The 27,120-nt window shown below is 45.2% G+C and overlaps 1 protein-coding gene and 1 long non-coding RNA gene across 27 annotated transcripts in view; one reads left to right on the top strand and one right to left on the bottom strand.

Moving 5' to 3' along the window:
• Positions 1 to 27,108, bottom strand: part of LOC121064628 — a 30,769-nt gene extending 3,661 nt beyond the window's left edge. Inside the window, exon 1 of the long non-coding RNA XR_005816588.1 lies at positions 9 to 27,108. This is a non-coding gene — a long non-coding RNA (uncharacterized LOC121064628). The remainder of the gene's footprint in view (positions 1 to 8) is intronic.
• The window catches only part of ATXN1 (ataxin 1), a 214,620-nt gene that overhangs the window by 130,275 nt on the left and 57,225 nt on the right, over positions 1 to 27,120 (top strand). The window lies entirely within an intron of this gene.

The following is a 27,120-nucleotide window of genomic DNA, read 5'->3' as shown; positions in this document are numbered from 1 at the left end:
CTTCTCACCAGGTACAGATGGGAAGAAAGCACTCTCGGAAACGGCTCTCCCCCTGGCATCAAGGACATGTTTCTTGAGGAGGGGTCATTCATAGGCGATGGAGAGCTCTTCGGAAGTTCCTTGAGAGTTACTCGCTTCTGCGTGGAGGACAGTGCTGTAGTGAGGAGGCGGCCGGCCAGGCTCCTCCTCTCCCCTCCCCTCTTTCCTTTACCCTCTCCGGGAGACAGGCATACCAGAAGCGAGGAGGGGTGGTATTTCTGCCCTTTCTGCTGAAAGGAAATACCAGCGCACAATGATTTTACTGAAAAAATCCCGTTCTCTTTTCCCTGGGTGTTTGCAGGGTGTTGTCGCGCTGAGATGTACGGGAAACACAGACCTTTCACACGGCGAGCACTAGCTGTGCTTGTCCCTTCCGCCTCCTCGTTCTGCCACCGAGGCAAATTTCAGAGCGGGGGGGTGGGCAGTAAATTGGGACCAGCATCTTGTATCCACCTAGAAACTGCCTGTTTACTAAACAGCACAAATTTCTTGCTTCCTCTCTCCTGCTCTCCTCATTTGGATGAAGCGCATTTCTGGAATAGCAGAGCTTGTACAAATCAAGTCCATATTTTGCTTTTACAGAGAGAAAAAGGGATGTCAGGAGGATTTGTTAAGGAGGACTGTTATTTCACTTAGTGAGGGGTCAAAAAGAAGAGAGGTGAGGCTGCTGTGCTCTTGCAGAAGGATACCTTGTGAATGCCAGCATACAATTTGGTAATTGTCTGGTGGGATTTAGGTATCCTGAGGTTTTTTCCATCCTGAAAACATATGCCGCAGCTTTTTTGGAGTGCTAGCCACACAAGCACAAACACATTCTGACAGGAGCAATGAATAAACTCTTCGTGTTCCTCACTCGCTGGCATTTCTTCATTATTTTTTTTTTTTGCACTTGTGCTAAAACCTCTGGCACAGTTTGTGGGAAACGGAAAATAAATCTCTAACTCCAGCATGTGTCAATAACTGAAACGTCTTCAGTTGATCTCATATCTATAGCTATTATTTTGGGCAAACTGCAGATGGCAGGATAGTAAACATCCCTGTTCCTCGCTCTGACAGCCTTTCAGCGCGTGACTTCGGTGGGAAGCAGCCTGCGTAAGGGCTGGGTGCAGTCCCAGAGAGCATCTCGGGGGCCGAGTTTAGCCCCGGCCCATTTCTCAGCTGCCTCCTCCTCTCTCCACTCCTCGCCCTGCTCGCTCCCCTCGCCCTGGTCCCATCTCATTCACGCTCCTCCTCCGGCAGCCTTCGCTGCGGGCTGTTTTTCCTGGCGGCCTGACCGCTGGAGCTGATGTCAGTGCCGCTTCCTGAGCTGCCTGGCGAGGGGCAAGCAGCCCGGGCGCACCCTTTCCCTCGAGCATCACCTTCTTCGCTTGCCCAGGCCCCCGGCACGGCAGCCCCTCGCCAGGGAAGCCTAAAGACGTGGTTAAAATTGTGCAGCGAGCGGCCATCTCCCGCATCCTGAGCCTCGACGCCAGGGTTGTGCCGCGGTTGGAAGTGATATGCGGTGTCTGCTCGCACCGTGATGGGCCGCACGCACCTTCGGAAAGCGATGGGAAGTTTTGACGCTTGCAGCCTCACTGTTTCTGAATGTGTTGGCTTTTGGGTTGCTTCTGCATCCATGTGCTAGACTGCTGCACGGTTTTCTATGGAAACGACCAGGCTGCCGTCAAAAGAGCGAGCCGCGTGCATCCGTTCTCCCAAACAACTGCCCAATACGTGCCACTTAGTATTTATAGGAGAGGGAAAAGAGGAAGAATCACTGTCATTTGAGAAATGTCTCTCAGAAACAGCAGTAATTTATTCCCAGGCATTATTCTTCATTAAGAGCTACAGACAGCTGCAGCTTCCCTTTAAATAGAAATTGCACTCTGTAGGCATGCTATACATAAGGCCTCAGGTTTCTGACATTTCTCTGCCAAAAATCAGAAGTATTTCTCACCAAATACATGTTTATTCAGAAAGTCTTATTTCCTGGCTTTTATTTCACATCACATGCTTCCGACGGACGGACCAGAATGGCTCAAGGCTGACATTTGGGAGAGGAAGTTGAAATAGTTCGAGTCTCTTGCAGTGCTGAAAAAAAGAAAAAAAAAAAAGAAAACAACTCCAACCATACCTCGAGGCCTTAGGTTTGGCAGCTTATTGTAACTGATGAATAGTGGGTGAAAATGGATGTTGCAGAAACGCAGCAGAGCTCCTGTGCCTGGGCAGAAGCAAAATGGGCCGTGGGAGGTGTTGCTGCACGCCAGGTTGGCTCGCCGTCTGCAAAGCCACTACTCTGAGCATGCATGGTGTGAGCCCGTCCTGCTGGCACAGCGACTGAGCTGCCTCTGGTGGGACATCTCCCCTGGGGGCAGCGTGTGGGCACCCCTGCACCTGATGTTTAAGGTCAAATGCCTTTTTGTTCACGTCCATACAGCTTCTCCAGATTGCTTCTTTCTTCCCGGCACTCCTGCTGGCTCCTCCTGGGCTGCCTTTTTCGACCTGGATCGCTGAACTTCCCCTTCCTTTGTCTCCGTCGCTTATCTGCTGGATCCATACTTAGCTCTGGAGTGCCAGCCCCTACCGCTCCAGTACTGTGCTGTTGCCGCAGCCCCGTTGGTTGCCTTTTGTAACCTGTGGGTATCCCGTTCCTGTCAAACACGAGGTGTCCTCCCCCTGCCCTTCTTCCCTCAGCTCTCCCCGCACCCCAGGCACCTCTGCATTTATCGCTTGCAGTATGCAATCCATGTATTAAAATAATTATTGGTTAGGTCATTCATTACTCTCTTGCTTTCTTCTCGGCCGATAGAGCTTCGAGAGAACTGAGAAGTTGTAATTTCTCCAGGGCTAAAATCCAAGTCTTTGATAGGCAGGCATGATGCCTGGGGCCACTACATGTTGCTACCCGTTGTCAGCTCTGTAAAACTTACCCTGCAGAGCAAAGAAATCTGGGCACAAAGATTGTTCTCTTCTCTTACTGTGGCAAGCTGCAGTTTCCCAGCCTGTTCCGCCTTCCCTTCATTGTCTTCCAAGCAAATGGCTGTAAGATTATGACTCCCATGTTTGGACTGAGAACAGCTTTTGCCTGAGCAAACAGATTTCTCTTTGGCAGGCTCTTTAACTGCTGCCCCAGCTTTTCGCTGTCAGCTTTGTTTCATGATTTGCCGTTAGGGAAGTCCAGGCAGTGCTCGTGCGTTGGAGCAAGGAAGCCGAGGAAGGAAGGCAGGTGAACGCTTCTGTTAATGATTGCAGAGCCAGGGCGGCTGCGCTGTGCTCCGCGAGGAAAAAGCATCTCTTGTAGTTCGACAGCGTGGCTTATGGCTGTTCTTATTTTTAATTTGGTGAGAGTGGCTGGAGAGGCTTCAGGTCCTTGCTGGCAGCACTGCTTGGTCCAAGAGGCTTCGGCGTAAACCAAGAAGTATTGGGAACAAATGGGGATGATAGCATGGCATGAGAGCTGCTCGGGGATTTGCAGGTGGTGTCTGGGGTGCAGCTGACCAAAACACAGGTGTCCTGTGGCTGCCAGAATTTTTCTTTTACTGTTCTTCTGCTTCACTGCTGCTTTTTTTTTTTTTTTTGTGCTGCTGTGTTAGTGAGCTGTTTTTCTGCGCCCACAATGACCCCAGCGGTATCTAGTAGCCTGCTGGTGCCCTCTCAGTGCTAGTAACGTTGGTGGCAGCATCAGGAAGAGAACATAAATTAAGCTCTTCTAGAAGGGAGGGTTTTGTGGTTTTTTTTTTTTTTTTTTTTCCATTTGCTGTTTGGAGTGCCTGTTCAAAAGGAAAGGCTGCTGTAAACTGGCAGGTTAACTAAAAGGGATCACGAGCCCCCCCCCGTAGCAGAACACCATCCTGCACAACTTGCTCATTCATATTTATTCCAGGTTTGTTTGCAGCCTGCCAGGCACCTTGACCCTGGATGCTTATGTTGGGAAGGAATATTAGATACTCTTAGAGAAACTGACAACGTTGATGCTATCTGTGTTCCTTTTCAGTGAGCTTTATGCTTCTGGTTGTTAATCAGCATTGGCGCTTCCAGCCACAGGCACTGATCAATGTTTCAGAGGCACCTGATGGCACAAAGGTCAAGAGGAAGATAAAGAAGCAGGTTGCCAGGGTTGCTCTGAGCTTCTTTCCCTGTTGAGGTGTCAGAACTAGGGACAGGCTAATGAGACCTGAGGCCCTGTAGTCTTTTTTTTTTATTATTATTATTTCTAGTGGATTTTCCTGTCAGCTCCTTAAATAATAAAGAAACACTCCCCGCTATGGCAAATCAAGTTTAGCATACTCAGTAGCGATAGAAGAAATCTGTTTGGGGATTGAAGGTTGTGTTAGATGAGGAGAGGAAGGTTGTTTGTGGCTTTCTGGGGCTGGTAACCTTCAGTCAGACTTGGGGTGGTGGTTTATAAATTCTCTTTGTCTCACTTCCAACTTCTGGAATGCACTAAGTCCTGCTAAAGCACTACAAAAGCTCTGACAGCTGAAAGAAGCTGAGCAAAATGGGGTTTGGCTCCCCTGACGAGTGGACGCTTGTCCAGAGCTATGGAGATTCCTTGCAGAGGAGAGACCAGCATAATGGAGGCAGCGGGCAAACTGGGCTTTAAGCCTTCATCTGCCAGGAGCTCGTCTCTCCAGCAGATAAAACCTCTTTTCTCAGCAGCCTGACAGCATTGCTGATGCTCATAGTTTAAAAAAAAAAAGAGACTCCAGGTAACACGGACCTCCAGTGCAGTAAAAGGCAGTTTGACACTGGGTAGAGCAACAGGAAGAGCACTGAGGAGCTACCACTTCTCAGGTGTACAGCTCACGTGTTTTCGGTCTATTTTGGATTTTTCGAAATGAGTGTTGGTTGTTTTCTTGTAAAAGCATGCACTGCAAGTGACTTTGTTAAAGTCAGCTTTCTATGAGGAAAAAAAAAAGGCAAAACGATATCCCTTTGTCACTCAGTCTGTGCCATGTACCGCTGCTGTTTGAGGCGGGAGAGGTCCTCCGAACGTACTGCTGAGTTCAGACATACCCGTTAGATCCACAGTGGGAATCACCAGGCTGCTTTTTACTTCTGCTAGATCCATTAACACGTTAGTATAACTGTCTCTATTCAACCCAAGGGATAGCCTGCAGAGTGATCTGATCGAGGAGATAAAAGTACAAGCGTTTCCTTCTTGTTATCATTGACCAGTCAAACCAGTTCAACTGGAGGGATTTGGCTTAGTGAGCAGCCCTACTGCTCCTGATGACATTTGGAGAAAGGTTGAACGAGCTGCAGAGCTTCATGTGTCTTCATTACAGGGCGAAGCCTCTTCTTAAATTAAATGAAGCAGGCAGTCTTCATTAGCTCCAGGTTTTGTTGTTGTTATTATTATTCTAATGTAATTATCACTTTTCTTCAGTCAGCCTTATGCTTTCCTACTTACAAATAAACTCCTTCCATCTGGAGAGCATTTTGCGATGGGAAAGGCACAGTGAAGTAGTGAAAGGATTGTGTAGCAGCATGTTCCTACCCTCTAAGTACATATAATGCCATAGAATTAAATTAAAAAAAAATACATGAGACACAGAATAGGATCCCCCTCTCTCAAAAAAGACTATGCCAAGGAAGACTGTCGAGTTACCTACGTAAGCACGTGCAATGCAGAAGCATCACACATCGAGCTGCAAGACTCCTGCAGATCTTTGCTTCAAAAAAAAAAAAAAAAGGCCTTAAGGACTGAGGAATTGCCCCACGCTGCTCTCAGCTGGCAGGGCACGCTGCTTCAGCAGCACCTAGTTCTTGGCCACAGTGAAATAGCTGCTGACTGCAGGGAGCACGAAAGGCCCAGTCACAACGGGTACATCTAGTTATGCATCATGAGCCTTGTGCAGAGATTCCCAAACTGACAAGGTGCTTTGCTCAGGCTAATTAGTGCCGCTTCTCCCCTTACATCTTCCCTGATTATGCTAATTAGACGGAGCAGGGTGCTGCCTGACACTGGTTTTCTGCTGGTGAGAGTCAAAGGAGTGTGTCTGCACAGCCCTGCCCTGCAACGTCTCCCTGAAAATGTCTGAGCCTGCTCAGCACAAGCCCATGAGTCTGGTACCATGAGGTGTATCCCAGAGCTTCATTATACGTGCTCTCAAGGATCACTCAGCCTTGGGTGACTCGCTGGGGACTGCAGTGAATGCACTTGGCTTTAGGGAAGATTCTGAGCTGCTTGTAGCCTCCGTGCTCCCAAAAGAACACGTGCTGCTAAGTGTCATCAGCTCCTGCTCATCTTGCTGCGAGTGAACAACTTGCCTGGCTCTGGAGGTGGTGGTCTCGAGCTCCACGGGAGACGAAAGGCTGCTGAGGGGACAGAAGTACCCAGGTAGACAATCAGAAATGGTGGAACTGAGGAATAACAGTGCAAAGAACTCAGACCTTCTGCTTTTCATCCTATTTACATGTGCGAGAGTGGCAGAAGAATGGGTTGGCAGGTTAAATTAGATTGTGAAACCTCGCTAATTAGCTGTGCATTCCCCGCTCCACCTCTCCCTTCTTTGTCCTTCCCAAGTGGAATTCCTGCAGAATGAAGTGAGTGCAGGGATAGGTAGCTTTCACAATGTGGTTTTTTAACGTTCAATTCCAATGGTAGCTATTACAATATAGGTAGGTTTGCAGTCAAATTTTGTTTTAAAGGCATGGAGTGGCCTTACAGAAGCCAGGTTTTGGAAGTTAATGCTGGAACATTTTTGAGCTCTTTTAAAAGAAACCAAATCAGACCAATAAAAAACTTAAAAACAAACAAACACAAGCAGAATGACAAGAAATAAAACTAGTTTTGCTCATTGTATTAAAAATGGCATTTACAGTCCTGACTGCTCTTCCTCTGACTAGCACCTTCCTGAGAATTGCAGGGCTGAATGGATATGTATACACACATGCACACGTGTGTCTATGTATATATTGATCTTAGCGAGCCCGAGAATGTAAAACCAAGTGCAAAAACGTATGCCGGTTTTGGCAAGTTGTTTGTTGTAGTTGCACAGTTTCACAATTTTCTTCACTTAAAAGTGCATTAATGTTCTGTGTATGAAGGCTGTCGTGTGATAGTTAGAGCCCTTGTCATAAGATGGATGTCCATGTTTCATTCCATATTGCGAAATGGTAGTCCTCAAAATATCACGTCAAGCCACCAGCATGAATAAATAGCTGTGCTGCATTATTTTTGGGACTAGCAGTTTCCAAGACAGTCAGTACGATCACAGCCATTAAGTGAGTAGAAAGTGTTTTGAAAGAGTGGAAGGAGCTTTGTTGACTGAAATGGCTGGGTCAGAACAGAAAAGGAAGGGTTTGCTGTTTTAAAACATAGCAGACATTTTAGACATTCTTATCGAGATGCTTCAGTCACACAGTTGTGTGAAAGGCTGATAAAGTAGCGTGCGATAGCAGCCCTCATAACTTAAAGTGCCCGAACTTGGCACGCTCAGTAGTAATGTAAAATAGTAATAAATACAAAGCTCCTGTGCTGGAATTCCCGGGTCTGGTTATTAGCAGCTCCCTATGTAAACACTGGCTCGGTGCATCTAATGCTAGGAGGACGTGTTTTGTTCTCTCGAGGGGAGGGCTGCTGGCTCTGCACCCCCAGAGCGTGAATAAGACGGGCTAGCTTCAGACAGCTCTACTGCTCGGTCTCTAGAGGAAGCCTCCTTAGTATAAACCACGCACCAAAATAATAATACGTGGATAATTTTTCACTGTAATGCAAATATTTCACAGATTTTACATGTTGAATATCTGTTACTCGTTCCACTCGAGCTGCCTAACAGCAGCCTGGACGGAGCACCTTAACAGGAACACTCGGTCAGAACTGCAGGTTTAGCGTTGCTCTGCGGTCAGGTTGGGACTGGCAGCTTCCAGTTCACTCCCAGATCTCCCATCGCTCCCAGGTGCGCCCACTAAGTGCTCAAGGATGGTCTGAAAGGAGCGGGAAGAGCTTTGTTAGCTTTAACAGCTGCATTGGGATTGGAAGCGGAGAGTTGCAGATGAAAGTTCACCGGGCTGCTGGTGGAAGAGGAAGAATCCCAGCGTTTGTTTGCAACCCCTGGCCCCGGTGGGACATACAATAGCTGATTTTTTGGTTACAAACTTGAGCCCTGAGCCTGCTTGTTGACCTGTGCATGCTCATAAAGCTGCCTGGCATGTCTGGACTGGAGCCTTGAAGCAACAGAGAGCGGTGTTTATCCGTGGTCAGAGAGGGAAACCACCATACCAACACAAAGCCTGTTGTCTGATGAGGCCAGTGCTAAAGGTAACGTGTAAAGCAGTGGCTATTATTCCTTCAGGAAAGTGAATGTAAGCAGGGTAGATGCTCCTTAATTAAATTATGGTTGTTATTTTAAGGCTTATGGCGTGAAACATTTAAGGCTCAGTGAAGGTATTTCTCTTTAAACGTTCCTTCAGGACTTCAAAATGTTGCAAACAAAGCTATCTGATTGTAGCTGTGCAAAGCTGGTATCAGTGTAGCTGAAACTGAAATTGCACTCTCATGAGTTCAGTCACAGTGCCTGTATCTTATTGGAAAACCCAAGTGCTTGGGTATAGAAAAGATTGGTCGTGGTTAAAGCATCTCTCCTTGCTTCTGTGTTTTTTTTGTCTTTCTGTTTTTGCTTTGGCAAATCTGGTGTGGGGGACGAGGAGCTGTGGATGATGATTGTTTGTCTGTAAACTGTCCTACTGGAACGGAGACTGTAGGAGGCTTTCTCGTAGATCTTAATCAGACTAGTGCCTTATCTGAACAGTATTTGACCCTTGAAGATGCTACAGGTGGCTTTCATCCAGCCTACCTGAGCCCACTGTGTGATCATGCTTGCAACAAAGTGAGAGGAGCACTCACTTGAGGGAGCATCTTCATGTATCAAACCACCGTGCTCTTGAAAGGCCTTCCTCTCTGATAACATGCTTTCACTTGATTATTTTATAGTAGTTCAAAGGAGTACCAGGAAGGACAATTTGATACCTTGATGAGGGAAGTCACAAAATGATGGCAACGCCATGTCATGGCATCACCATATGGTGTGTTTTTCTTTTTAGATGTTGCGTGAGTACAATAACTTACAGTGGTAGCAATGCAACAGCTCAAACCAAGCGCTGCAATGACTTTGATCTCAGACAGTGTTTGTCAATACAGATGTAATTATCTGTGTGGACCATCAGTTTCAAAACAGTGTGGGAGAGCATGTGTTACCCAGGCTGAGACATTTCTACCGCCCTGATGTCAAACTCTTTGGGAGCAGGTAGGAGGCTGATGGCAGTGGTCAAGTCTCACCGCGTTAGATGAAGGCCTCATTACCTGCCTTCTCTTTTATGGTGGAGCATAGGAGAAATTATACCCTTTATCTTTACCTGAAAACAGAAGGGAAGAGGTACAAGGGAGGAGTATGCAATTCTTAATTACAGGGAAATAAAATGGCAATTCATGCTGCTTTTTCATAGAATTTATGATATTAAAAAGTGAATTCAATAATTCCTGTCTTCTTTCTATTTTTCTTTAGGTTCAACTTAATAAAGATAGAAACATTCTTCCCTTGGTAAGAAACTATTCTGATATGAAAAATTTGAAACCTAAGGGATAAGACAAGGGAAATTGCTTTCCACTGATCACTGTTTTCTTAGGTAAGGGATCATTTAAATGATTCCTGACTGAATACTTTATCCTTTTCACACCCAATAGGAATAAAGAAAAGGAGTAAAAAATTTGCCTTGGTAAGATTTGGTCAAATAGTGCTAAGCATGGCTAGATTTGAAGCGCAATAGAAACATGGTGGGTCTCTTAGGGTGGGTTCTCCAGGTTTTTGAGAAGAGTGTGTAAAGCTAAAATTTAATTCAGGCTAAGGTCTGATGGTGTTTGGATCAAACCGTTCAGCTTGGATCATGATACAGGTATGGTAGACGCCAAATCAGAAAGCTAGCGTTCAGATCCCACCATCTCCCTCGCTCAGATTTCTGGGGTTTCTGTTTTGGTTCTGGCTTGTTTCTTACTTTAAGCAATCACTTCTGTGGTCTGTGGTAATTGAAGTTAGTCTTGTCCTATATTGCCTTTTCATGAAATGCATCTACAACACCTAGTGCGTTGAACGTGCTGGAGGCAGGTATTGCCTTTTAGAATACATTTCTTGGTTTCTCGGTTTCTATCATACCTTTAACATTATTTCCTTCCCTTCCTTTCTGCAAAGAGCATTTAGATACTCACATATTGACTCCTGCAGCTCTCTTCTCTTGCAGCCTGTGGTTTGGGATGGCTCCACTGTGGGGCACCAGCTTGGAATAGGGAAACAGTTGGCAGAGCCAGAAGTAAAAGCTATCTGATGGGTGACTTGAGGCATGTCATGACCAGTCAGTGCTTCAGCCATAAAGCGGAGATAATGATACTGATATCGCTCCTTGGTAAGGTGTTATGAAATCTTTTCGTGAGTATTTCTGCTTCAGAGCCGGGGTGTTTTTAGCCAGGATTCCAAGGAACTGAGGTGTGTGTGCTGGTGATGATGTCTGTCTGTCCCCATTCCCTCCCTAACACAGTCTTTTGGCTGGTTCCCACCAAATCCAGCAGGGAGTAGAAGTCTCAAAGCTGCTGGAGGCTGCCAGAGGGAAGACAGAGCAGAGAGGGGTGAGCGTGGAGGGGTGCAGGGGCATGGACCACAAATCTGTAGGAAACAAGTGCACTTTTTGCTTTCCAGTTGCACAGCCTGTGTTACTAGAAAGGCTCCAACTCAATTTGCTATTGGAAATGCTGGTGGTGGCTTTGTTCCTGGCTGCCCTGAACATGCCTCCCTCATCCTCTCGAATGTTTTCACTCTCTTTTTGCACAGAGCATCTGCAAGGAGCTTTGCATCCTTCCTGGCAGCTTTGGCAAAGCTCTCCGGCTCTTCCCTTCCCCTCCATGCTACTCACGTTTTACTTGTGCAGTAAATGCGAATTTAGAGCCTTTTCCTTTCCCTGCAACTTTGGGGCTTCTCCCCGTGTATTCCGAGTGGGAGAGCCTTCCCACTCATATGAAGAAACTTCCCTCCTTACCCTGGATACACAAATTAACGTCTGGCAGAAACCGTTTTCGGTGACTGCTGAGTTTCTTTCTTGCACAGCTCTGTTTGTGTTTCCAGAGCGCTGGCCTTTTTCTGCACAGGGCCTCTTGCCTCCTTGGCAGGGGTCTCCTGTTTTGTATTGCTCTGTACATTGAAGGCAGCTACACGGTAGCAGTAGTAATTACAGGGATGCAAATTTATTATCTCATGTTTAGTAACTCAGTAGGAGCACATGTTTATCTTGTACACTTGAGTGCTGTTTTTAAATAGTGCTGTATATACAATAGGTGGTTTTAAAGTTGACTAACCAAGAAAACATCCTCAAGGCTGAAAGAACAAGCATGAAAGATATGCAAGAGTTGCAGCCTGGTTTTTCGCACTACTTTGTGTCTAGCTTGCTGACGTACATGGCTGAAACAGTTAGATGTCTCACTTATGTGCCCAGAGAAAGCCAACATAGTTTAAAGTGATCGGATTCATCTTGTGTCTTGGAAGAGTGATTTTAAACTTTGCAGGAGAGAACTGATGTGCGAACTGAATTTATTAAAAAAAAAAAAAGGGGGGGGGAGTATTAGAGTAAGCATCCTTTCACTGGGAGCAAGGGACAAGTAAACAAATAGCCAGCTGACCACAGGCTCTGTGGTTTCTGTGGAAGTAATTGTACGAAGACCAAGACTCCTGAATTACCTTCAGGTCAGTTGTTTTCAAATGTGTTAGTATAGGTCAGTTTGAAGTTCTTCCAGAGAGGAGGAGTCATGACTGTAAAGGAACATGACTTAAAAACACCAATCATAGAAAATTCTTTACCCTGTAGTCAGCTTTGAAATCTCTTGAGTCTTTTTATTGAATTTGTAGACCTTAGGTCAAGCATTTGATACCAAAAGGCAAGAGCAGATGTGTCTCTGAAATTATTTTCTAGAAATTATTTGTATGCGTGATGTGTACTTCTTTGCAATTTTAATAAGAATCTCTCATATCAAACTTATTACTATTATGGCATTAGGTTTGTAGTCTCGGTCAAGGTCCATTTTGGCTAGCCTTTTAAATACATAGATGGTAATGAAAAGACTCTCCAAACCAAAGAGTTCCTGTAATGCCTGTGTGTGTTTTTGTTTTATATTCACGTACCTCCTGTTTGCATTGAAATAAGAGGTGCAGAAGACTTGCTGATGTAGATCATGCTGTCCATTTTCCTGACAAAACAGGACAGTTTCCTGCAGTGCCTTTTTAAGCGTTTTGCCCTATTAAGTCTCAAGCATCCACACCTCATAGCTTCCTTTACTTCCCTTACATAGTTGTTAATAACTTCTATATCATCCTCAGCCTAATTTCCACTTTTTAAAATTTCCCGTTAGTCTTACACTGCCCAAGACACCATCTGTCATAATTCCATCCTACTCAAGTTGTTGGGACATAGCAACAGCACTGATGGGGTACTGCAGGTCATCTACACTGGAAGTCTCCTGAGAAGCTGTCCAAGTGGTATGTCGAAGCCCATGTCTTGTCCAGAGGAGAGTGAATATGCTGTGGACAAGCATCAAAACTTGGAGCTGCTTATGGTTGTCTAAAGCAAAGCAAATGAACCTTTTTGTGCTGGCTGATTGAAGTTGTGTTGCTCCACTTGAAAATTTCTGAAGGCCTCATTTCATCACTCTGCCTTTCATTTCCTTCTACTACTCAGCTTGCTTTCTCATTTTCCTTTCAGCCCAATATGCTCTCTCAACACTAAGTTTTCATTTCTTCCTTTTTTATTTCCACAGTAGATGGTGGAGTCACATCGCACATGGCTCTGCCATCTGGAACAGCTTCCCTGACTCATTCCTTTTGAGCTTCGTCTTTATCCTTGGCCTCTATGTGTTAATGTTCTTTCTAATAAAACAATCAAATCTTATGCCCAGAGGCTTCCAGTTTTTCTCTGCTCAGTCATTCTCTCCAAGACACAAAAGCTTTTCTTACCCTTTGATACACAAGGTTATGTTGTGATGTCTGCTTGTTATTAGACACAGAAGACCTATTTTAGAGACACCTAATCACATTTTTAAGGCTCATTCCTATTCAGGACAACACTTCAGGACATATTTTCCTTTTTAGCACCCCCTTTCTGATTTCAGCAGGCTTCGCTGATTTAAAGTTAGACATACGTTTAAGTACTGTGAAACTGATGAAGCCTCAGCTGTAAAGCATGTTTTTCATATTGAAAAAAAAATCAAACCAAAGCATACTACACAGTCTGAAAGTAATGGAAGCTTCAAGCAGAGAAGTAAGATTTCAAATCTGATACTACATCTCCTTAAATCTCTTCTTGAGAATGTCAAACATGTTGTAAAATGAAAAAAAAAAAATCCAAGCAGCCTTGCTTTTCAGTCTGTTGACTCAAAACATTTTCTGCTGTACACGGAGATTTTCAGTAGTTGACATAGTATGCAGTTGTTCGTGCTAAATTAAGAATGTCTCATGCTTTCTGGGATCCCATAGTAGAACTGCTGAGTTGCAATACTTACTTAAAAAAATTGAGGTTAGTTTACTGAGCAGTTGGACACAACGTACAGTGCTCCTGCTTTTCTCTTAGTGGCTCCCTTAAAACTTCCATGAGATGGGGGAAAAATCCAGCTAATAGCAAGCTGTTCCCGGGCACCACACAGTCCGGGCTTTGTGCAGAGCATGCTTTGGCATCTGGAGTGGGAGCTCAGTGCGCATTTGCAGCAGTTCGTTCACTGACATAAATCGCTGTCAGAGCAGTGGAGCAGCACAGCTGTGTGTTCTGGGAGCGCTGGATGCGGTCGATCACACACTCACCGTGAGATCATAGAAGATCTGCTCAAACTTGTGTCTCAGACTTTGTAAGTCTGGGGTGTGGGGAGCTGCAGTAGGATAACCAGTCATCTCTTCTGAAATAAACACAGGCTCAGCTGCAGGGCTTCTGCCCAGTTTTCTCCATCCTTGCCTCTTTCATGCTATCTCCTCCATCCTTCCAGGCTGAAGATCTGCCCAGAGAGAACGTGTGTAGGAACACACAACCTTCCTAATTCATAAAAAGTGGGGAGGGGGAGCAACGCCTGGCTTCAGAGCAGCCCTTTAGAGTCCAGCCAGTGTTGAAATCAGCTGTCCTCGGGGAGAGTGAGTTGCCTTCAGTGTGTTTCCCACCAAAACCAAGAAGGGGACATGGATTCCCCTTTGTCCACAGGAGTAAAACTGCCCTGGTGTGTCTAAGCTGCCCCTTAGAAAGTCTCTGGCGTTCTCAGGAAGAGATTTAAGAAGGTATAGTATCAGATTTGAAATCTTACTTCTCTGCTGGAAGCTTCTAGTATGCCCTTCGGAGGAGAAGGCCCAGGGAAGATGCAGTCAGAGCAGGGTGGTTCCGATTGCTCTTGCAGCCCACAAAAGGAAAGCTACCAATGAACTTATGTGGAAACCTGCATGGTACCACTGTGACCCGACCTTGGGCAAATCGATACAGACTAGTACTGTAGGTTGCAGAGTGTTTTCATAGGTTTGTCGAAGCATGGGTTTGGTTTTTTTTTGTGTTTTTTTTTTTTTTTTTCTGCTTGGTTTGCTGTTCCTACCTAAGCATCCACCTCATTTTTTTGCAGTCACAACCATCGTCTTCTTGCCCCAGATCACTAGGTAGTGGTGCAGTGATTTCTTGTTTGCTCCTGGGGTGATGACACAAAGCAGCAGAGTAGCATGAGAATATTTCTCAAGCCTGAGTGTGGGTGTATGATTGTCGAAGTCTGGGGTTTTAAGCATAGAGTTTGAGCCACAGTGCTCCGTTAATGAGAGGTTTGCCTTTGTCCTCCTTAAAATGGGAAAAGTAACTGAAGACTATATAATGCTTGGTTCCTTGTGAATCATGGGGATTACATGGCTAGAAGTGTATTTGTTAAAGACCTTTTAAAAATGCATTGCTTTTGAGCCTGTCAGATAGTTTCCTGACCAGACCCACACGAAGCTCTGTTTTTTTCCCTCTCTTAGATGCTCAGTGGACATGAAAAACCTTCCTGTGTATGGAAATAGAGATGCAAATGCAATTCAAAAAGATTAATGTGTTCCTTTTCCTCTTCATCACAGTTCTTGTAGATTTTTGTGGAAGATTCACAACCCAAGGACCAAATTAAGATTCCTTCTTCCCAATCTATTGCGATTACTTGGGATTAAAGCAGCCTGAAGTAGTGTTTTAGGGAATTTCTGATAAGTCCTTTGTCCCCAGTGAAATCTGTTTTTACTTTGCTTCCTGCTCTACAGAAAGCTTATTCCTGACACCAGCGCTGCCATCATCGTCAGTTCAGCAAATGTTTCCTTGGCATTGCACTTGCTGTTTTTGAACCACGAAAGGCTTTTAGGTAAAGTTATCATAATATAAACTGAAAATTGACAGGCTGAATAGTTGTGGTTAGTATGTGCTATAGTGGTGATGACATGGGAAAATATGTTGTTTTTCTCCAGATGACTGTTTGAGGTTAGTTCTAGACCATTTTGTTCATGATGTGCCAGCTAAAATTGTGAGAGTATGACTTCGAAGTAAGCAGGTTAGTTTGATTTTTATTTTTTTTAAAGCCTGATAAAGGCTTGTTGTCAAAGAATTGATGTTGTTGCTCTTGGGGGAATTAAAAAGGATGGAGCCAACTGTTCAAAGGGACTGAAAGGTTTAGAGGACCGAATTCCCCCTTCTGAGTTCATCTGACTGCATAATCTAACCAAGGGTAGCTCACTCATGGGACTAGCATGAGTAAAGCATGGCCCAAAGGGCAAAAGCCAGGTAACTGAGGGGCCTCTTCTTCACCAGAAGGTGGTGGGGTGGAAGGGGGGTGGGTAACAGCAAGCAAAGCCAGCCTTTTCTGCTGGCAGCAGAAGCGTTGTGCCGTGGGCCTGTTCCTCGTGCTCTTGTCCTGAGTTCAAGACAGGAGCAGTACTACATCCTGCGAGGATGGCAGCGCAGCGGAGCCTCGGGTGGCATCTTACACGCTCCAGCAGTTACAGGATGATATGAAGGCACCAAAAAATGTCACGGTGCTGAGTCAAACAAATAGTGCTCTAAAGGACCACAGAAACATGTGCCCTGTTCATAAGGTAGAAGCAAGAAAAGAAGGCATGAGACAGGAGGTGATGTTTGATGTCTTCATATCTAATGATAAAAACAAAAGTGACTCAAATGTCACTTTCTTCCAAAACAGGAGCCTTTTTGGTGTGGGCTGCCAGTGTGTGTTAGGAGCCATATGCAAAATACACAGAACTTGTGTGTGGCTAAAAGATGGTTTCTTTTTCTTTCATCTGTTTCATTTGTGCTGCAAAGATGCACTTGCATGTAAAAGGCTTGACATACTTAACAGGACCTTGAAGCAGCTCCACTGAACTGCAGCACAAAGAGCAGCAGAGGAACATGGAAGGATAGCAGAAGACATTACCCCAACTTGAATTTTCAAATAAAACCCTGCAGTTCTGGAGAAGTTATTATTCCACCTGCTGTAGCACTGTGTGAGTTTGGGGTTTAAATCTGTTCCAAGATCTTTGTGGTGTTTGGGCACAGAGAGGCAAGTCAGCTGTGGAGGAGCAGCCTTAAATGTGAGTTTGCCTTCACCCCTCCTGAACTGCTCTGCTGACATGAGATTGTTAGCACAGCCCACTCAAGTGAGTATTTTTCTGGTGTTTCCATTTTTTCTGTACTTGTATGGGCTAATCTCATCTCTTCTTGTGGTGGGGGAAGAAAAGGGTGTGGGATGTGTTGCTAACACCTCACCTGCCCAGAACTGAGGAGCCTCTCAAGCTTCTCGAAAGTTAGACCATGCTGACGTTTGGGTGTTGCCCTCTAGCCTCAGCAAACACCAAGAGCATACGGATGGATTGTTCTTTCCTAAAACATCAGTGAAGAGCCAGGGGGAGAGATGGTCTTTTACTTCTAATATTCTCCTAATTCTGACAGTCTTCCAGTGACTCCCAGAGGATCATTCCTTTTCTCAGCACTTTCTTCTTCACTCTTTCGCATGTCTCATGTCAGCACAGCCGTACTAGGGAGAGTTTAATTTTAAGGCCCTAACTCATAAAAGCTCCTGTTTTCCCTACTTCTGATTAAATATTTTGAAATACTTGAATCTAGCATATTGATTGATATAATATTGATAATATCATCTGACCAATGCAATTGTTTAATTAGGTTATGTCTGAAAAAGTGTACATGGATATAGGTAAAAACACCAACTTATCCAAGGGTGGTGAGTGGTTATGTTCGCCCAAATGCTGACCTTTTATGGTTGGCATTTGTATGTCCAGAAATGAAGGCAGGTGGAACTGTCAGCTGCTTTGCTCAGGCAAATATCCTTTAAAGTTCACTACAAGGAAAAACTGAATCGTTACACATCGTGCGTATAAACTAAAAGGTGAGATTCTGACAATTCACCAATTTAGTTAGTGACACAGGTCTCTCTTTCCTGGAGCCAGGATCTCTCCCTGCATGTTTTTGCATTTACTGGATGATGACGGTCCTGTTTGTAAAATAGGAGCAAGAAAAGGCAACATTAGATAGGAGGGGTTGTTTATGTCTCTGTATTTAATGATAAATCCAGAAGTGACTGAAGTGTCACTTTCTTCCCAAATAAGAGATTTTTTGGTGTGAGCTGCCAGTGTGTTAGGATGCGGTGGCTGAATGCCCCTGCTTCACTTCGGTAAGACTAATGGGCTTTTAATTTCTGTGGCCTTGCTCCCAGTCTCTGGGGAGCGCTTCCCCGAAAGTTTGCAGGGACAGGGCTTTTGCCTCGAAATTCGGCTGGGAGGACAGTCGTGCGTGCACGGTGGGATCCCGAGCACACTGGGATCCTTATCCTGGCTGAGGCCTCTGGGCACAATGCTGTCATAAATTTTAAGTAACAATAATAACACTGTAAAAAGTTAAATAAATGTGTCAAGTTAATTTTATGCTCCCCTCCCCTCAGGCAGATTAGCATAAATTGAATTTTCTAATAATTAGCCTAGGCAATTACCGTTGACTAGGTGTACCTGATTTCACCGGGCGGTGGCAATACCCGGAGCACGGAGCCTGCCAAGAGCAGAGAGGTTCCCGGACGGACCCGGCAGGAGCAGGTCCAGCCGCCCACCAGTTTTGGAGGTGCTGTGTGAGTGTGTGCCGCCCCCCGCCATGGTTTGGGCTGCATGTGTATCGCCACCGTGCAGTCCAGATCTTAGCGACTTCCATTCGGAGTCGTAGAAAATAAGGCGCTGCACTGCCTGCGCTCGGCTTATTAAACTGTCACAGTAAAACACGTTACGCTCCTGGGCTGCCCTTCCCAAATGCATCATAGAGGCTGTTAACAAACACCTGTCAGGCTCAACTGCAGCGTCTGAGCGGCCTGATCCACAGCATCTGCTGCCACGCCGGAGAGCAGGGGTTACACGCTGTGCCAGCGCTTTGCAGCGCGCTCCAAGAGCAGGCGTTTGGGAGCAGGGGGGCTTCAAGGGGCTCTTGGCTTGCCTTTGAATCTGCTGACGCTTGGTCGTTAGTAGTGAGGAAAAAGGAAGGAAAAGAGGGTTTGTGTAAGGCAAACGGTCTCTCTGTGCTCCCTCACCCGGCGTTGACAGAAGTCTCAGAACATTTCAAGCATTTATTTCTTCTTTTTCATTTTTTTTTAATTTCAAGTTAAGATATAAAAGTATAAACAGGTCTTTGCCACCGTTGCTGACTTGAATGAAGGCTGGTCCTGTTACACGTGTGGAAATTGCTTGGCCAGGAGAAACCTTCCGTTTATTGTATCGTAGCCCTGTAGAAAAAGCCCAAATTCCCTAGCTGCTTGCCTTGACAGAGGACACTGCTTGTACATGTTCATTTCCAGAGAATGAACTTACAATGGAGGAGAGGGGGGAAATTAGTAGCATCTCAGAAATGTTTGTGGAGGGTTTTTTTGTGTTCAGGGATTTTTTTTCTTTTTTCTTTTTTTTTTTTTTTTTGAAATCGTGAGCTCAGAATCCAAGGAGGCTCAGCAATCAGCGTGCTTGAACGCCAGCCAAGACACTGAACTGGCAGCCATCCATTCTGATATCAATGTGAGTGAAATGTGTACTCAGTAACTGGATTCAGGCCCTTCATAGTTTGCAAGCAAATATTTCTGCTTTTGCAGATCAGATAAAAAATAGAAAAAGCTGTGCGGCTGTCAAGTGAGTGTGTGAGAGAGAGGGTTCTGCACCTTTGCAAAGGGCCTTGATATTTCTGTGTCCCAAAGTCCTGTGCCTTGTGTCATCATCTCAAAGGCTATGTTTTATTTCCAAAATGCATTTAATTATGTCTTCTACTGTTTTAACTGCTCAATCTGCCTTGTATAAAAGCTGTAAATATCTCACACTGGCAATAAGCTATAGGAAAAGGAAGTAAATTGGCATTTTGTGAAAAGGTTGTACAAAACCAATGGAAAGCTATGCAAATAAGCTATGATACAGCCAAATTTGCATTTTCTCTTGGGTTTAGTGATGATATGCACAGCATGACTTTGGCAGACTTGCCTCTTGGGATGGTGCACGTACTGGTGGTATGGCCCTGTAGGGTCAATTTAACAAGTGTAACACTGCGATTTTCCATGCAGTTTCTCAGAACCACTGAGCAACGTGCAGCAATAAATAGCGACAGAGGAAATCGATTTTTTAGAGTAAATACATTTAGTAGGAGGGAAAAGTGTTATACAAATCTTTCACCTTGCCAAAATAAGGTTAGCAGTTTTGCTTCGTGATGCTGCTCAACTTTCCAAAGTGACTGCCTTCTGCCGTCTTGCGTTGACTTTTACTCTTTGGTTTAGAAAACATCAGGACAAGGAGACAGCACAGAGTTCTTGTGCTCTGGGTGCTCAGATCAGTTGAGCAACAGACTGGAGGTGACACGTTACAACCAGCTGACAGTGCAGTTTCGCAGTCTTCGAGTTCATTGAACCAGTGGCAGCTCTTCAAACTTGTTCTTTTGCCCAGCTGAGAGGGAAGGTGGAAGCATACTCGAGTGTCTGGTGATAGTAATGCTATTATAGGGAAGATGACGTGGGAACTCGCTCTCGGAGCCCTTTACAATCTGTGTTATTTTTGAGAGACACGTATGCTTTTTAAGTGTAGCTGGAACCTCTGAAATTACTTTACCTGTGTTTTTCTCATGTACGTTTTGTTTCTTTTCAGGAATTCATTCAGCATTTTAAGTTGAAATCATCAAATAAAGATAGATCATTGAGTTAGAGGTTACTGGTATTGGCATTCACATGCTACATGTTCCTGCAAGCCAGCTATTTCAACCCAAATTTGTTTTCTTTTCTACTGCGAAAGTGGTCCAAATGCAAATTTCAGTACGTGCTTTCCTTGTCACAAGGGTGAATTTGCTCCAGCATCTCTTCCCAAGCCCTCATGCAGAAAGCCTGCCGGCACTGCAGGACCGCTCCATCCTATGGGGTGCAGAGCACTTGAACAAAGTGCTGGGTGTTCTGTCCCATGCCTTGGTCCTGCATCCCTCAGAATGAGCAAAATGTCAGGCACTAATCCACAGTGGGCTTTGGGTTGGAGTCCTACAAGGACCGCTCAAGAACAGCCTCAGCAATGCATCCCTCCTTAAGGCAGTATTTAAACAGAATTTCTTCTAAGGCAGTACTTAGGCAGGAATTTGGTAGCTGTAGGACCAAACACCTGGTACAATGCTGTCCCGAATTTAAGCACAAGCTTAAGTGCTCTCTTCCTGTGACCTCAGCACACCCAGTGCTCTGTTCCTTTGCCTTACAGAAGCAGAGGGAGTTTGGCTGCTTTCAAGAGAAGCCTGCCAAAAAAAAAAAAAAAAAAAAACCTCAGCAAGCATCTTTTTTTTTTTTTCTTTCCCTTGGCTTCTCTATAAATAGTCAAACATTTTTTTCGGAGCAAGTTCAGTTAATGTTCGGTGGTGGTGAGTGAGCACTGTGATGCTCTGGTATGTTTTGTGCTCCTGAATCTCATCGTAAGATGCTTGAGTAGAATTTAATTCAGGTTTTTAAATGAGACAAAGAAAGACCGCTATTAAATCTTGTCTGAATTTTGTCACTGACTTCATGAGAAGCTGTCTGAGTACAACTGGGAACAGTTTGGCTTCTCGTTTCGCTGTATCACTGGACGCATGTTGAAAGTTTTCCCTTATTATCCTTACCACACAGACAATCACGTCATTCTTGAAATGAATGCTCCTTTTGCTGCTCATATGCAAGACATTATGCGAACATCTGTGTGAGTTGCAACGTACAACAGGACAAATTATTGGTGGCAGGACGCAGAGTCCAGCGTTCAGCCCCTGTCTGCAGAGGGTCTGTGCAGCCTTCGGCTTGTGCTGGTACCTCCTGATGCTTGTTGGCCTCCTATTCACTAGCAAGACCTAGTAGGGTTTTGCCTTTTATTTATTTATTTATTTATTTATTTTTTCTCTCTCTCTTTTTTTTTTTTTTTCAGAACCAAATGTATAGTTTCACTCCGGCAGCTGGTTTTATCAAGAAAATGGTATCAGAATTGTGTGGGATTTTGTGAGTCATTACCAGAAATACTGCAGTGGGTGGATTAGCCCCTTCAAAGCGGCTGCTCTGAGTGTTTCCAGGGTAGTAAGGTGCAGTGAAAATAGGGTTGTGCCTGCAATTTTAGTCTGCACGCCTCAGCATACCCTGGGTGAGGGAGATATTCTTGTTCTGCTGGCAGCCCCCTGCGATTTCCTATCGGCACTGACACGAAATGGAGTGCAGTTCCTCGGGCTCCCTGCAGGCAGGGTGTCTGTTTCTCGAGGCCGTGGCCATGTGGCAGGACGTGGTGGCACGAAGCCGGCCCTTCAGCAGCGGCCTGTGGCATGAGGGTTGGGGGCTGCTCACACTTGCGGCCCAAAAAGCGTCGCTGTTGTGTCTGCGTGCCGTGCCTTCTGGCGGCAGGGCCTCCTCAGCTACCTCAGGTCCTGACACAGCTGATGGGGCATAGGTTTTTGGAAGTGCCTTCACTTCTCTGAAATACTCATTGTAATCGGCTTCTTGTGAACTGTGTCTGGATAATCTCCTGCATATTGCTCTCTCCTTTGCCAGGCTGAAACAATTCTTGAGCTGGCTTGACAAGGCCCCTGCTTTTCAGCTTCTTGTGCCGCACTCGATAGCTGTGCTCCTCCACAGGCCTGGGGGATGCTGCTTTCAAGCCTTGCAGGAGTTATTTCACTTGCAGGCACCAACGCTTCTTCGTAAAGGCTTGCCACCTCGCCATCTGCAAAAGGCAGTGTGTTTCCACCCCAGGCCTGGTTGGGTGGCACTTTCCCTAGAGCTGCTGGTAAATCCAACCAGCCATTCCCCTCACTTCCAGCACCATGGCCCAGCCTCACGTGGCAGGGCACTCGCCATCAGGAGACCAGCTGAATTTCCACTGAAGAAACCACTGGGGACTTTGTCAGGGTCCTGCCCTCTCCCAGACAAAATCACAACAGCCAGGAGCTGCCGTGCCCCACAGCACACAGGTTTGCGTTTGCACATCCCAGCGTGGCACAGGAGTCGCCACCATGTTTTCTCTCTGAGGCAGGGCCGAGGAGATAGGCACACACGCGTGGGCTCACCTGCTTCGTCTGAGCATTCGGCACCTCAGGCTTTCTCACCAGAAGCACATTTGTTTTGGGTAGAGACTTCCCTTTTAGGCCTTAAAGGACTATATTGTCCTGTGCACAGAAAGGAAGACATTTCCCCTTCCAAGAGATAACCAGAGCAACACAAAGAGACTGTTTTGATGAAGTCAGGATGGGGGTGGAGAGGAGGTATCCAGCTAACCCTCATCATGAAGCTCAAAACCAGCTCTGATCAGTGACGGCTTGCTGTACTTGATGCTCTCCCAAGCATAATTTATGACAAACAAACATGCGATGATGTTCCCTGCTTTTTCCTTCTGCTCTGCTTCTTTTTTTTTTTTTTTCTCAGTTTCGGAGCGCCAGAGGAAAACCAGCGGTGGTGTAATTTCTGGCCCGCTCCAGAGGAATGTAGTGGCAGTGGGGTCATTTGCTGGGTGCACCACTCAGGTACCACAGCCCCTGCTGTGTCCGGGGTCAGCTTTTCCTCCAGCCACGTCGCCTTTCCTTCCCTGCTTGCGGTGGGAGAAGTTTGGGAATGACAGCAAAGGGGAATGGGTGGTGCGGCAAAGTGAAGTGCAGCTTCTTGATGATGCTGCAGGCAGGGCAGGGCCAGGAGTGGCCATGGACCTGGTCCTGGTCCTGGTCTTGGTCCCGGTTCTGGTTCTGGTTCTGGTGGGAGCCAGACCTTCCTGAAGAGGTAGCAGGACTGGGCCTATCCCCTGTTGTTTCATGAGCCTAATGTAGAACTGCCATAAATAAGCTTCTGGATTTCCCCAGGCATATATATATTTTTTCTTTTTCTGGCCTAGAGGTTTTGCCTGCTTGGAATCTGAGGCCTTAAAAAAAAAAAAAGAAAGAAAATAGCAGTAATAACAGTGGTGATAATATTTTTGCCTTTGTCCTGAGGTTTTTGTGCCTCTGGTGGCTCAGTTGGAGCCCTAATGCAGTGTGTGAAACTCTGTGGGTTTAGGTGTGGAAATACCAGCCTTTGCCCTGCACAGGTACAAACTAGCTGCGTGTAGTGTGTAAACTGTAAGCCTGGCTCGTGCGTTTTTTTATAAATCCAAAGCATAGATATGATTCTGCGCATCGACAACATACGCACAGAGGAGCATGCACTTACCTGGCAAGTCCCAGATGGAAATAGGGCAGCCCCACAGCAGTGACTTCCCATTGCCACAGTGGGTAGCATTCCTTTCCTGAGCCCTGGGATGAATCAGCCTCTCTCCATCTCACAGCATGGCATTCCTGGTTCAGGACAGCATTTTACGTACGTGCAGACGTGCGTTGTCATGTTGCCTTTTGAGCCTGTGCCCTGTTGTAGGGTGGGATATTGCTCCTGTGTTTGAATATTATTCTTTATGGGCTAGTCAGTTGCATCGTTCACAGAAGCACAAATGCACACTTAAAAGATTTGCAGAGGCAGGTGGTAGCCTGTATTTTTCTTCTGTTTGTAGTTTTTAAATTAAAAAAAAATCTTTTCAAGCTCTACTCTGTCAAGAATGTGGGTGTCTGGCTGAATGAGAGAAAAATAAAATAAACTTGCATAATAAATACACTAGTAAATTTTCAGTTTCCCTAAACTCTCTGGGGGTTAGTCTGGTTGGTTGCTTATCCAAGGAAGAGGAGCAACTTTTGAAGAAAGTTTCCCTGAATGCATTTCCTTACTACAATTATGTTAATTGTTAGCAATGTACATATTCCTGTCGCAGCATGAAATGCTGCTTTCTGACAAATTCAGATCTGCTTTCTTTTACATCATGTCATGTGTCGAGTATGGAACGAGAATCCAAAGGCCTTGGATATATCCGTATGTGTAATATATATACTTATGTGTGTGTGTATTTAATAATACTATTTTATTCTTTTTCAGCATTTTAAAAGTTGACTGCCTAGAGGTAGGCACCTGGATTTATATTTAGGGACTGAAGTAAGCGGGATGGTTTTCAAAGGTCCCGTGTACCTGCAGCTCTCAGAGAATTAATTAAAAGCAGATGTTCTTTTTGGCAAGTTTGGCAGAAACAAATAGGAGATGCTGGGTGCCCAGCACCTTTGAAACACTAGCTGCTTGTTCGGATGCCTAAACATGGAGTTTGGTGTTTAAATTTAGGCACCCAAGTTGGAACATTTTGGCCCTGTAATCATAACAATCGGTGTCCCCTCTGTCCTGAAGTGCTGCAGCACAGATTCCTCTGAGGAGCCGGAGGTTGGCGTGTGGGAGTGAGCGGGGACGGGCGACTTGTTTCTCTGCAGTGGCAGCGAGCTCGGCTGCCTGCCTTATAGCACATGCAAATGAGGGTCAGATGGCTTGACAGTTGGTTATGAAACTAAATAGAAATTATGCAAAAAGGGATTGATTTTGCACATATTTTTAGGTTTTGTCTTTTAGTAGCTTGAATCTTTAATTAAAATACCAGGGAGGAAAAAAAAAAGTACAAGCAGCAACTGTTATGCTTCACATACATACTGGATGTAAAGTAATAGCCTGCTATGCTCTTTTTAGGGATCATTTTTATCCTATTGCAACTGAGAATATAAAGCCATCTTACAACTTGCCAGAAGTGACACCTGCTTTCATACTTCCTAATAATTACTTTAGCTTTGACAGAAAGTACTTGGCAGGGTGCATACAAATTATGACTCGCTTCAGGGTACAAATAATGTCATAATGACTTTAAGAGTTTCTCTTTATGCACAAGATATTTGCATGTACATGCTTTGTTGGTATGAAACGAGCAAGCGAAGAAGAGTTTTGGTTGACTTCTTTTAACTTCTGAATAAAAATGCCTCTTGGATATTGTAAGCGGACAAATAGACTAGGAAAGTGAAATAAGTAGTGAGGTTTTCAGTGGCTATTTGAGCATGCCTGCCTATTCTATTTATTTTTTTTACAACTCTGTTGCTATGAAACTGCCCTGGACATTTACTAGGACATTTACTTCTGATGCTAGATATTCACAGTCATCTTGCTAGAGCAGAGAACTTGCCTGTGGGTAAGTGGCATCAACCTGCAAGGGATTTTTTTTTCCTCTGCCCTGCCTTGCAGTGAACAAGTTTTCAGTATAAAGTGCATTTGGATGTGGCATGTGCTCTTTTCCCCCATTTTTTGCTGTTCTTGCTGCAGTTAAATGGAACTTGAGGTTGCATGTATTTACCTGTCTGCAAAATCAAGGTCCTTATTATATATCTGACCCCAAACTATAGCTGGGAAGTTAATCTTCCACAATAGTTGGTAGTCACTGATTACCTTCTAGCCTTTAAAGTGTTAAGGGTTTAACATGTAGACTATACATTGTACAGGAGAGCCTGTACAGTTTTGGGAAAAGGTGGCTGCTGCACAGAGACCAGTGATACACTTGCCCAAGATCATCCCCCAGTCTGTGGTGGAGCAAGGATGCAATTCCACATCAGGGTGGCAGAAGTTTTACCCTGGGGTAGAGTCACATCCTTCTCTGCCGTATTTTGTCATCCAGCTGCAGTCTGAACTTACAAAATGCTAGAGAAGGACAGTGGTGAATGAGGTTTCCTTATTCATGTCTTTCCTTATTCATATCTGTGAGCTATCTCCCTATCCAGTTTTCTTAGGAAAAAGGAGAAAAAAGCTGAAGGAGAGCACGAGGGACAGGTAGAAGGTGTCCTTAAGCAGCTCACTGAACCATTTCTGAAGGCAAGTTGAATGGTTTCTGAAAACCAGAACATGAAATTTCCACATGAGCTTCCTTAGAGACCTGGAAGAGGAAGGCATCAATAAACACATCGCTTTTGCAAGACGGAATGAGCACTAGTGGAAAGCAGCTGGGAGCCCGTTTCTTATCTGAAACAAATACAGTGTGTTACCTTTCCACCGCTGTTAGGGGACTTCAAAAGACAAATGTCTTTTACTTCCTGCCTGAGAGAAGCTAAGCTCTTTCTATAAAAAGAGTGAATTTGGAAAATGTCTGGCGTGCTTCTGTGTATGTGCGTACTGGTCCATGTCTTTATCAGGCAGAGTTTTAGGAGATACAAAGTTCACGTGTGTGTGTGTGTGTCTTCTGTTACCACAAAGACTTTGGCAAATTGCAGAGAATTCAGACAGCTGCAACAAAAGTGATTAATGGATTAGAGAAGAGAAAAAATATTAAGAATTAAATACAAGTGGTTTGTCTGAATGAGAGAGCAGAGCGCGAAGGAAGAGCGTGATGGTAAAGCTACCAGCCCTCTACTCCAGGGGTATAAATATCCAGGTCTGGAGAGGAACTGTTTTGGGTGGTCCAGGCAGTGTGACTATGGGATAAAACCGAGCCCAGAAAACGCAGGCTGAAATCCAAAAGCACTTCCAGCTAGCGAGATCTGCTAGATTGTGGGCTAATCCCCGGCGGGTGAAGCCGCATCACTTGAGTCATGTAAACGAGCCCCAACAGAGGCACAGCGCCCCAGGATACGGCTGGGAGGGGACCAGAGCATCACCTTCCAGGTGATTTTCCCCCCTTGCTGTGCTGTCTGTGGGAGGTACAAACACCGACAGTGGCTGGAAATGGC

This window comes from Cygnus olor, chromosome 2 (assembly GCF_009769625.2).
Source record: "Cygnus olor isolate bCygOlo1 chromosome 2, bCygOlo1.pri.v2, whole genome shotgun sequence".
Taxonomy (NCBI): domain Eukaryota; kingdom Metazoa; phylum Chordata; class Aves; order Anseriformes; family Anatidae; genus Cygnus; species Cygnus olor.
The sequence above is the reverse complement of the archived record's forward strand: the minus strand, read 5'-3'. Positions and strand labels throughout refer to the sequence as shown.